The sequence below is a fragment of the Danio aesculapii genome, chromosome 19, assembly GCF_903798145.1.
Source record: "Danio aesculapii chromosome 19, fDanAes4.1, whole genome shotgun sequence".
Lineage (NCBI taxonomy): Eukaryota > Metazoa > Chordata > Actinopteri > Cypriniformes > Danionidae > Danio > Danio aesculapii.
In genome coordinates this window covers 26382500-26394861 of record NC_079453.1, presented here as the reverse complement: position 1 = coordinate 26394861, position 12362 = coordinate 26382500, and the positions used below count along the sequence as shown (strand labels likewise).

Below are 12362 nucleotides of genomic sequence, written 5' to 3'. Positions count from 1 at the left end.
GATTGTGGGAGGACCAAATATCGAGAACGTGCTAGCTAGTTCAATCCAGTTTACTGAATCGATTCCTTTGAACAGTTCATTTTAAAAGCCCACGCTTAGAACATGTGATAAATGTAGGTGAAGAAGAATTCTAGTAAGTGCGTTTGTGTATTACTTAAATCTAGTTTATTAGTAGGCTGATTATTGTAAAGTATTTTTTTCACTAAATTTAAAACAATATCACACACTGCCTATTAATTAAAAAAATGTTTAATAAAACATTGTTCAATTTGCAGTCGATTAAATAAATCCATGGGGAAATTTAAAGAAATAAATTTTTAAAAATGTATGAAAGACAAACTAGCATCTCATTTGGGGCATATATCCACGCATACAAACGGCAGAACATTGCACTAAAAGTTGATATGTTTGTCTTGGACCATTTTATTTTTCGCACATTATTATCATTTTGCCAAATTTAGTTAATTAATTCTCGTTACAAGTATCAGTCTTTTAGTCACGTCGATTCACGCTTTCTTTTGATTAATAAAATGTTCTCAGAGCTCGGGCAATTTGTTCTGGCTGAATCATTTTAATTAGCGAATCGGTTCCTTTGATTCATTGATATGAACAAGTTGAACGATTCGCTCGCGTCTCGGACATCACTACGATCGCATGGCAAGGCTTGAGTCGCTCAGACATTGTAGATTATTTGCGGGAACCTTTCGGTAAGTACAATGAAGACATTATCTTTCACAGATATTAAAAATATGTGTTATGTTGGCAAAACTGATCAAAATATGACTCGAGAGACGCGTATGGTGTGCATTTAAACGGACGTGTGTCTGAGGGTGTTGCCCAAACCGGCTTTCTGTCGGAAATCATGGATGGTACTGTTATCAGAGTATTTTTCTGTTTTAGCCTTGAATTAGATTGACGGTGAAGCAAATGTATGGCATAGATAGTTGTTTGTAATGGGAATGTGCTTAATGTGGCATTTTGTGTGTTATGTCGAGGCATGCCTGGGCGGACTCACACTAAGTATATTTTACAGGGTTTTAGTTAACGTTAGGCTGAATAACAAAAAGCTAAACGCGATTTTTGTTTTAAAAAGAGGTTAAAGTGTCTTCTATTGTCAGCTTGTAGACCATCTTCCACTTGGGGCGACATCTTGTCATATTTCTGTCCACGTCAAAGCTCCAGATGGGAAGCGTTTTATGTATTTGAGGAAAATGTCAGATTTATGTTTATTATAATAAACCTCACGTAATTATTTTTGTCACAGAATAACCTTGGTAATTAAAATGAATTTCTATGCATATAGCAGCATCTGGTTAACGTGTCCAATTCAGCCGGGTCACACACATCATATTCACGTTTCAGTTAGTATTTGTGCCAGATACATAAGTCTTTCACTTTAAAAGATTGTTGAACAAGCTATTACATAGTTTTTTTGATTGTCAAATTTATTCATTCTTAAATATACACACAATTTATTACATTTTTGTTTTATTAATCTTTTTTGTGCCGCCATTCTTGTTCTGTAGAACTAACATGTGTGATTGGTGAAAGTAAGACGTCCACTTAAGTTATTCACAATACACTGATGGACTAGTGCTTACTATGTCTTCCCTTTTAAATGTTTACAATATTTGTAAAGGTGGGTTTTGTATCTGGTCACACTTTATTTTGATGGTCAGTTTGTTGAAATTACATTGCATCTACATGCTAACTAATTCTCATTAGATTATTAGTAGACTGTTAGGTTAGGGTTAGTGTAAGTTGACATGTACTTGCAAAGTTTCTTCTAGTCAGTTAAATGTCTGTTGAAGGAGCAGTATCAACAGATATTAAGCAGACAGTCTACTAATACTCAAATGGACCATCAAAATAAAGTGTTACCATGTATATTTACACTATTCGTTTCTTGCTGCCTGATACTTTGTGGAAATTGAAAAAAACAGTTTGTATTGCAGTTTGCAAGTGACACACGAAGATGGATCATTTTCAGCCCTTGCATCTTATTTAAAATATCATTCACATGCCTACACTGCTATTTTAAGTATTTGCTGCCAACTGTTTGCTGGTGTTAAAATTGCAACAATTTTTTCTATTGATCTTTTTCATTCACGCTGCCCCCTCTCACGTGTTTTACTTGATGTCTCCTCAAAGACTGGAGGCAAAGTGTTTTTCTACACAAGAAAATATTTTAGTTGACCAAATCAGTTGTTTTCATCAGAAGTACATCACATTTATGTTCCAAGCCCATGAGCGGTGCATGTGGTATTTTTGTCTGCTTTGCACATTGTGTTTTTCATCCTCTGCTGTGAATCTCCTATGTGGTGGTAAGAGAAAGACCAGTAAATTCTCAGGACCAAGAATTCTGCAGAGCTTTCCCCAAGAGGGTCCCGAGCCTCAAATAAATACTTCCACATGACCTTCAGCCCGTGTGCCAGAAAGAGCTGTTTCTGCACTCTTAGTGACGTAAAGAATTCCTTGAGATTTCAGCCGACTGTTCTTTTTGCAGTGTGGTTTCGACTATATGGGGCTCCCCTTTTGTTCAGTTCCTTGGGATTTTTACTTGCTCTGGGCTGCGGCCTATAAAACTTGACCACAAGGTTGTGGGGTGCCAGGGAAATTTTGATCACATTTGCCAAGCTACATGACTATTACCAAGTGCTGAATTCTTGCATGAAAGAAAAGTCACAAGGAGCTTTTTTCCTAAAATGCCAAAGGTGGTGCTGCGTGATAGCAGGGGTCACAGAGCTCTTTAAGCTTAATCAAATCCCAAAAATCTTTGTGTATTCTCTCTAGATTTAGGACTTTGATATTTACCAGCCCCTGCAGAATGAAAATAAATAAACATGCTCCTATCTCCAGCTTTGAAGTACGTGCCAACGTTGATGAGCATCAGTCAGCACTTGACCCAAAATGGATTCGGGTCATGCAATTATCTGTTTGATAAACAGTTGTTAGCCACACACGGTGTGCCAGGCTGTATGCCGACTTACTCTTAGCCGCAGGTGATTTAAGCTCATTTATATTCCAGATGTTCTTTATTTATGTGCTGATTAGATGTGACTTGTAAATCTTTGTGGCACAACTTATGAACAGCAGTTAAAATGGCATTGAAATGGCATGCGCTTATTAGCTTGTATTACCTTGAAATATTTAATTAATTATCTTTTATCTTAATTGGTAATGTGGTAGCATGGTGGCGCAGTGGGTAGCACGACCGCCTCACAGCAAGAAGATCTCTGGTTTCAGCCCCGGCTGGGTCAGTTGGCATTTCTGTTTGAAGTTGGCATGTTCTCGTGGGTTTCCTCCGAGTGCAGTATAGACCATTTCAATTTGGTGATGCCATCAGCCCATGAACATTTCCTGTTTGTCGATTGTTTTAAAACTGTAACGAGAAAATTCAATCATAGCGTAACGTTAAAACAGCTGTCGTAACATTATTTATCAATATTTGGACCTTTTGGGAATCTCGGAAGCTATGGAAATAAACAAAAGTAAAACAGAAAAAGTAATGTTTACATCCCTCAAAATGGACTATAGGGGAGTTGAATTAGCTAAATTGGCCGTAATGTACGAGTATGTGTGTAAATGAGTGTATGGGTGTTTCCCAGTGTTGGGTTGTGGCTGAAAGGGCATTCACTGCGTAAAACATATGCTGGATAAGTTTGCGGTTCAATCCGCTGTGGCGACCCCTAAATAAAGGGACTAAGCCGAAAAGAAAATTAATGAATTGGTAATGCATGCACAGATTCTTGTGGACTAGAATGTATGTACATAGGCAAATGGCTAGTTTTTTTTTTGCAGGGTCAATTGCTGACTCAAAGCTGAACTGGGTTTAGTGGTCCAGGTGCTTTGTCTGGTGTTCAGTTGTTTGTGAGAACTTCCTCAGCTCACTGATGCAAGTACTCTTGCAGGTGCACTTGAGCTATTTGTGTACGATTGTATCAAGCATCCAATTTTGCACAAAAATAATAGTTACTTTAGTCCATTGTGCTCTTAATTGTTGGTCAACTGCCCACCCAGAAAGAATCAATTTGGAAAATCTGTCATGTAAATGGAAGTTGATGTTATTCTGCTAATCCTTTAAACAAATTATAAAAACATTTCATGGAAAATATATGAGCAAACTAGATGGTTTTAACGTGATACATCACTAGATATTAGGGCTTCAGCAGTGCTATTCCAGGACCTTAAGTCAGAAATATGAGTTATTATTAGCTGAATAATAATATCTTGATAAATAAGGCTATATTGCAATATCATTTTGACCCACAGCCCCGTTTTATTCTGTCACCCTTTAACATTTTCTATGTGAAGATGTGCATGCTTCCTGTCAAATCACAATGCGCATTAACCAAATTTGGGGAAGAGATAACCGTAAGAACATCCCGTATCATTTACGTAACAAACATCTTAAACTATAAACTCTCAAACATACAGCTGCCAGCAACATTTCAGCTGTTGCCAAGTAAACATAACTCTGGTTTCGCTTTTCATGGCAGGGGAGTTATTAAGCCGTGTGCTCCAGAGCTCCTACTGATGTGCTCTTGCTTGTGTTAGAAGTATTTAGCGTTGCTCTGACAACTTGTTGCCTACCTTAGTTGTTGTGTTCTGTCCTCACAGAGAACTAGAACTCTCTGTGACTTGTAGCATTGGTTAGTTTGTTTCTAAATTGAGCTTTATGATAAATCAAAATGATCAAAGTCTCATAAATGTAAATATTGCAGGTAATTTGTAAGTAATTAAAATCTCCCTTTGTGTCCACTTAATTTAAACTAATTGAAAGTGGACATTCTCAAAACATTTACACGTTTTTCACACATGTATTTAACATCACCCAATGACAAATTCGTTCAAATAGCAGAAGTAGAGTGTGGTATGTTGTCAGTTTAGTGATACAGGGCTCGAAATGAACCTTTTTGCTTGGTAGCACTGGCGCTCCTAATTTTAAAAATGCAGTCGCACCCGCTAAAATTGAATCGCACCCACTAAGAATTATGTGAACCGTCACTACAAGTTTTATATAACAGATTTATTGCATTTGAAATCATCCTGACGATTAAATGAAGGATTAAGTAGAACATCTCACGCTTAATATGTGTAGATTCAGTAGCAAACACCGTTACCTGAAAACTCTGTTTCAGACTTAAATGTATTGTAATCTTATTATTTTAAAAGTGTACCATTAATCAGCTGTGTCATTATTTGTAACTTTAGGTGGTTTCTAAAACAAAATCTGTCAGTGTACTTTTCATTCTCTCATCTTTAGTGCTTTAAATTTTAGTGGCTGTAGCTCCCCGTCACTTGAAGCAGAAGCTTTGACTGAATGATTGACACATGATATTAACCAATCCATTTGTATTCAGTTCTAGAGCATTACGCCAATCAGAAGAGCTTTAAGGCGGAGCAAGCATTGCGGGATTTGTTTACTGTAGAAAGTTGACATTACATCGATGTTTTATTGCAGAGCACTGTGTTTTACTTTTTTAGGTACAAAGATGCATTCTGTGTGAATGTCTCCTAAAACTGGAAAAGTGTTGTCTCACGGCAACAGTTTTATGCACTAGCACAAATGCTCCCAAATATATGTTAAGCTCACATAGATAAAAATTATATATTAGAGGTGTAAACCTACACTGGTCTCACGGTTCGGTTACAATCATGCCATCGATTCGGTTCAATTGGATATCTCGGTGCATTGACGATGCTTTCCATACACAATTTCTGCTGTAAGTGTCAGTGAAAGACTGTCCAGCAAACACACACCCAGTGAAATTGTGCACAGTTTCTGCGTTTTTAGGTAGTTGGAGCATTGTAAATACTCACACTCGCCTTAGTAAGCTACGGCAACATAGCGCATATGAGATAAATGATGTCGGTGCAAATAACAGGTTATGATTATTACTGAACCGATGCCAAATTGTCTGCATCTGCATCACAGTGCACCGAAGAACAATTAATTTTGACACCCCTAGCGCATATGCGACCAAAATGGTCGCGATTTGGAGGCCTGTGATATTACTTAAAGCACTACCATTCACTTTCAGAAGTTTGTTTTATTATGCCTTTATTATTATTTTTATACCCTTCAAAAAAATTACTTATTTTTGTTAGATTATGCAATTGATAATATAATTATTAACACTATGGTGCTGCAGATTCAAGTGCAATGGCTTTAAATACCAGTAATTCTGAAATCAGGAAACACTGGTGGTTTTCAACTTCATTTACATTTAAAGGTCCTGTGAAGTGCTTTGAAACATGCATTTTTCGCTCGATATTTGATGTAATCTCAACTGAAACACTATGAGAGGGTGGGGCATTGAGTAGCTCCTCCCCTGTAAAAAAAAATGCCAATAGTGTTTTGTTTGATCACAGCTCTGCCAGTGAGAGTGGTTGAGCTCAATCACACCACATAAGAAGCATCTTAAGGGGGGGGCATGGTAGGGGGTTGGGTCGATAGACTATGCCATCGTCCGTCGCGATGGTCAATTGACATCATGATGCTGAGCCGGCATCGCCGATCCTCCGCCCCACCCCAGCTCGCGAAAAATACACACTTAGGCCCCGTTTACACTACGTCTTAGTTTTAAAATGCCACTTTAGAATGAAAATGATCCACATCCACACTGGTGTTTCATCTAGCATTTCTGAACCCCCACCGTCCTCTGAAAACGCACATCACGTGCACGTCGGACATTTTATCAAGGCTGTAACGCTGGATCACGTCTCACTATAGTTGTTAAACGTGATATTTAATTAATCTTGTCTCTATCTAACGACTCTTCGGTCTTTTGAATCTATCAGGTAACACGTCACAGCGTCAGTACACTGCTTCAGTCTTTTGCTTTTATGCTTGTACTTAGTAATTTTAGTGAAAACCTCAGATACTGTTAGTTGGTTGCTGTTACTTGTGCACCTTTTTTACTAAGTTTGTCGACGCCATTATAACGACACCGATAACTATGCCTATTCATGCCAGAATTCCGCGGCAAGTGATTGACAGGTGGTAATTTGTGTGTAACTTATCTTTATTTATTTATGATTTGGTTATGGGTAAAACAAAGACCATGCGGGTCAGGTAGTTGAAACGGTAGCCTACAAATAATTAATTCATTATGAGTTAATTAATTATTCATAAATTATTAATTCACCGCTGTGCTGCCTAAGACGACAATGCCATCGTCCATCACGATGTTTCACATTAGACATCGTACAATGCCAAATTGGTCGACATCACCCAACCCTAGTGGTACATGTCAGATACTAGAGAGCATTTAATTGGTTATGATTTGAAGAGAAACTGTGTGAGTTGACGTGAATAAAGCCGTTGGTGCATTTGGGCGAAAGTGACAAACTACAATATATCCGTTTTTTATCTTCTAAATGCGAATTTTGTCATTGTTTTGGGGCACGCTAGCTTAAAGATATCCTAAAAAGGACTAATACTGATTAGGGCTGCACAATATATCGCTTCAGCATCAATATTGCAGTGTGTGTGTCCACAATAGTCGCATCCCAAGATATGCAATGTTGATTTGGGATTATAGATGACCAGGGACCACAGGTCAATACACATGAGATTTGTGGAGAGACTGCAGAATTTAAGCATAATAGAGTGAAAGTAAATGTAACTGAGTATTTTAAGAGAGTTCAAAGCATTTTAATAGAGTATAATACAGTTCAATAAAGATTACTTTTATTAAACAATTTATATGATGAAGACTATGCATTGTTAATTTACATTTGATTATTCAATATCTGTAACTGAATACTGTCAGTCTCTCCCCAGAAAACCAGAAATCACTATTTATTTCACTTTAATATTTGCTCCTTTGTGTTTATTTATGACTGTATTTTGTTTATTATGTTTATATAATAAATTACATAAAAATATATTTATATTTCATACCCCTATAAAATAATCATAATCAATTTAAAGACTTTGCAAAAAGAGTTAAGTCATCTGGTGAAATTCTCACAATATATTATATAATATGCATCGCAATGTATATAGAAGAGAAAAAAATATCGCAATGTCAAATTTTTCCAATATTTTGCAGCCCTAATACTGATACTAACATCTAAAAAACTTTATTTTAATTGCATGGCCCCTTTAACTATGTATACGCAACAATATAATCAACATATGAGATATGAAACAAATTTGAGTTTAATAATTGTGAGTTGCCTTAGACGGCCAATTCACATATTCAAAATTATTCAACTAATTTATTCAACCCAAATTTGTTTTATAATTGTTGAATTTGTCATCAACATTATTTAACTAGCTCTCATATTTGATTAGTCATGTGCATTAGTTGTAATTTTCCAGTTTATTATTTGTGGAGTTGCTTTGACGCAATCGGCTCTGTTTGACGCGCTATACAAAACTCGATGTCTTAAAGGCATTGTTCCATACATTTGCTTCAGTCACCAAGATGACAGTTCTCATGACAGCCTCATACTCTCACATCAAACACGTCACTGTACAGATGTCTCGAGAGGTTCTTCTGGTTCAGACTTGTTAGGGTGATGAGATGGAGAGTTAATTAATAGTTCATTGTGTAAACATGAATCCGTTTGGAATCTGATGTCCCTATCATTGGGTCAGGACAGCCAGGAGATCAATGCATTAGCACTCTCCTCTGACCTCTATTATCATTATTTCATTTTCAGTGTTAATACAAAAAGTTAATTTGGAGATGTGAAAGGGGATATAGAGTGTTTTTTTTAAGAAATCAGTCAGTTGTTGAGGAGGATCACACAACAAATCAAGGACCAAAATGTTCTGTTCTAGATTTTAGGTTATACTTTGTGTTCATGGACAGTCCACTGAAGAGTATTAATCAGTTTGCCTGAAATATGTTATGTTATAAAGTTTCTAATGAAAACTGTCAAACGAGTTCAAACAGTGTCAGAAATGTCTCTGATCACACTGGGAAAATTATAACTTTACTCAAAATGATAAAAAAAAAACTGTGGTCTGTCAAAGACATTTAAACGAATATCAAACAGTGTAATATATTGTGCCACCTAAAATCAGTTTTAATTGGTCATATATGTAATCACGCATTATTTGAAAAGCCTTTGATCTCAATAGGAAGTTACGCAACAGTGAATGTTACCAGGGGTTTTGATGGTCTTACATCTATTAACTTGAAACATCGCTGAAAGCAATCACTCTACACGGATGGATCTGCCTCCTAATGTTGTGTTGCTCTTTTACAGTGGCTTATTGTTCTCATCCCATGAAGTGGTTATAATAGAAATGCTTTTAATTAATCCAGTGGAGGGCCATGGGTGGCTGTCCGAGCCTGCTGTGACGCAAGCCTGGGATTTAATCATGAGGAGATGTGGTGGGAAAACGGGGAATCCTCATCCTCCCCATGTTAGGCTGTAAATAGTGGCTGGTTAGGAAACCAATCATGAGTGCTAGAAGGTAGAAAGTTTAAAATACTATAATTTAAAATGTCATTTCATGTTTAAAAGTTAGGTTTGTACCATTTTGATTTTGAGAAACCTGTTTGGAAACAGTGTTGCTGAATCAATTGTGCAGACGTGAATGATATCTCAAAATGCCTTGTTGGTGTACAACCATTCTGTAGGTTGAAGATGGTATTAGATCATTTAGTGTATTTGAGAGAAGTCTCCTTTGTTCACCAGTATTGTATTTATTTGATGATAAATGTGGCAAATTAAAAAATTTCACATTAGGGCTGGGCGATATCGCAAAAATGCAATCTCAATTATTTTCCATATTGAACGATAACGATATATAATTCGGTATAAGTTGTTAATGCTTCTAGATTTAAAGGAGCATCCCAACAATGACTGAAGCCACAAAAATTAGAGGGTCTATTAAATGGCATAACATAAATTTGGCTGATACATTTTTGGTGGCCAAAAATTCGGTAAAGTTACATCTCTAATGTCAACACACTTTAAGATTTTCATCGTTGCACAATTTTTGCTGTTTGATTGGCTCTTAGATCATTATAGAGTAAAAAGTCTAAATCTTATCATTGTTATTGACAAATTTTATCGCGATTCGATATACTATTGTTTATTGGCCCAGCTCAATTTCAGATAGACTTTAGGCAGCCTTTAACACTATACAGTGATGCAAAACAGTAGGCCCATTTAAGGTGAAGTGTCTAATTAATATTTTGGATGCGAAAATACTTCCTCTTATCAAAGTTTAATATGTGGTGTGTTTTAGAAACCTGTTTGGAAACAGCCATCGGGGGTGTTCATAATGAACCCATTGTAGTACAGATATGAATGGCCAGATTTAGGAATGCACCAAAATGAAAAGTATCAGGAACAAGTATACTATGTAGAAATGTATCATCTATGTGGATGTTGCTTTTTCTGGCAAGCTAAGTGTTAATTAGGCACATGAAGTGTGACGTTAATGTCAAATTCAGGTAATGAATTGTAAGATTTGTACCACATGATTTCTGTGGTGTGTTGCTGCAGTCTCAGGGAGAGTTATTATTTGTGGTATGACCAACTAAATGGACTTGCCAGACTGCCTTTAACAAGAATTCTGGATCAGTGTAAGCGATTGCAGAATTATCATGTTTGAAGAGTCCAGATCACATCCCACATTGCTTTTAAAACTTAAGAAAGGTATAAAAAATAAGATTATTTAGGTGATGTTTGCATGTTAGCTTTACATAAAAGATTGTCACAAAAAATTATTAAAAGTACATTTATTATATAAAATTTTATATTTATTATATTTTATTAATATTTTTCTTATTAATATTATATAGTATTTTGTGTATTTTTGTCTTGTTGACAGAAACAGGTTAGATTTTGCCTCACTATCTTTGTATTTCCTTTTCTTTATTTATTTTTTTCACAACTGACGGTCCAGCTGCAGTTCTCAGACAGGAAACCCTCTGACATCAGCATACGGTTTGCGTGTTGTTTGAAAGCTCACAGCTGCAAACACTGGGAATGTCCCATAAAAAAAACAACATATTGTAATTTGCCTTTCTTTCTCACTTTTAAACTGCTAGACAAAGTGTTAATCAGACTATGATAATGGGTAAATAAGTGTTCATTTGCTAATATTAGGTCATGCTGTATGCTTGTTGCACTCTGAATTTTGTGTTTCATTGATACTTGTATGGCAGGATGAGGGATTTCCTGTGTTGTGATACCCTTCGTTGCTCAGCCAAATTTGGGCAGTTCTGACCTTTCAGAGTTCTGTGAGAATTCAGATTCCTGCATTCAGACAGAGCTCCAGACCAGACCGCTGGTTGTCCCCTAGGGGCTTGCAGGAAGGCCAAATTGTCCAACTTCTTGTCAAAGAACATCCCCAGAAGATTATAGAAGTTTTAAATGTGGAATTGTTGCGTTTTCTTAAAGAACCCTATTTTAGGACCCTATCATTTTTTTTCTGTTTATAATTTTTTTGTTATTGAGATTATTTAAAAAATGGACACAGTGGCCAGAGGGAATTTGAGCCAGTCTTCTTGTAGAATAGTGGACAGGTCACTTTGTGATGCTGGCGGAGGTAAACATTTCCTGACTCCTCCAAAACACCCCAAAGTGACTCAGTCATCTTTAGATCTGGTGACTGTGCTGGCCATGGGAGTTTTTCAGCTTCACTTGTTCATCAAAACACTCTGTCATCAGTCTTGCTGTGTGTATTGGTGTAATATCAACCTCATACCTGGCACCACTTTCAGGATAAAATGTTTGAACTGTTGGGTACCCAAGGTCCTCCAGAATGGTTCAGGAGTCCTTGGCAGTGATGCACCCATCTAGCACAATTACTGGGCATAGGGAATGCTATGAAATTGCAGTCTAAACCGTCACTGATGCACAACCATGCCTGACTGTGGTCATGCAACAGTCTGGGTGAAACACTTAGGGGCTTCTCCTCACTTTATTTCCCCCAAATGTGGGAAAGACAATGAGGATGGACTCATCAGAGAACAACACATGTTTTACATTGACCACAGCCCAAGATTTTTGCTGCTGGCCCTATTGAAGTAGACGTTTGGCATTGGCACGCAATATAAAAATGGAAAAATTTGAAAGTTTAGAAATTGAATTAAGATATAATTTCTTTTACAGAACCACACACAATAGAGGCTTAATAAATAAATAAATACATTCTAAAGTGACTTTAAAACATTTTAATAAATTGTGACAATGCAACTGCTTGAGTTAGAAAAGCTAATAAATGAGTGAATTACTTTGCAAGGAGTTCTGTTCCTAATTTATGAGTAATCTTTTGTTGGTTACATTGAATACAGCTATATTTTAGTTATGTTTTCTTAACACATCCCAGATTGCACAGAGCAGCAACATGTTACCTGCAATTCAGTTCTTAACTTTTTTTG

General features: G+C 36.6%; 1 protein-coding gene across 1 annotated transcript in view; it reads left to right on the top strand.

Annotated features, from left to right (window-relative positions):
- Positions 1–619: 619 nt before the first annotated feature.
- The window catches only part of ptp4a3a (protein tyrosine phosphatase 4A3a), a 55871-nt gene continuing 44128 nt past the window's right edge, over positions 620–12362 (top strand). Inside the window, exon 1 of the mRNA XM_056479374.1 lies at positions 620–707. The gene's annotated coding sequence lies outside the window, so the exon portion shown is untranslated. The remainder of the gene's footprint in view (positions 708–12362) is intronic.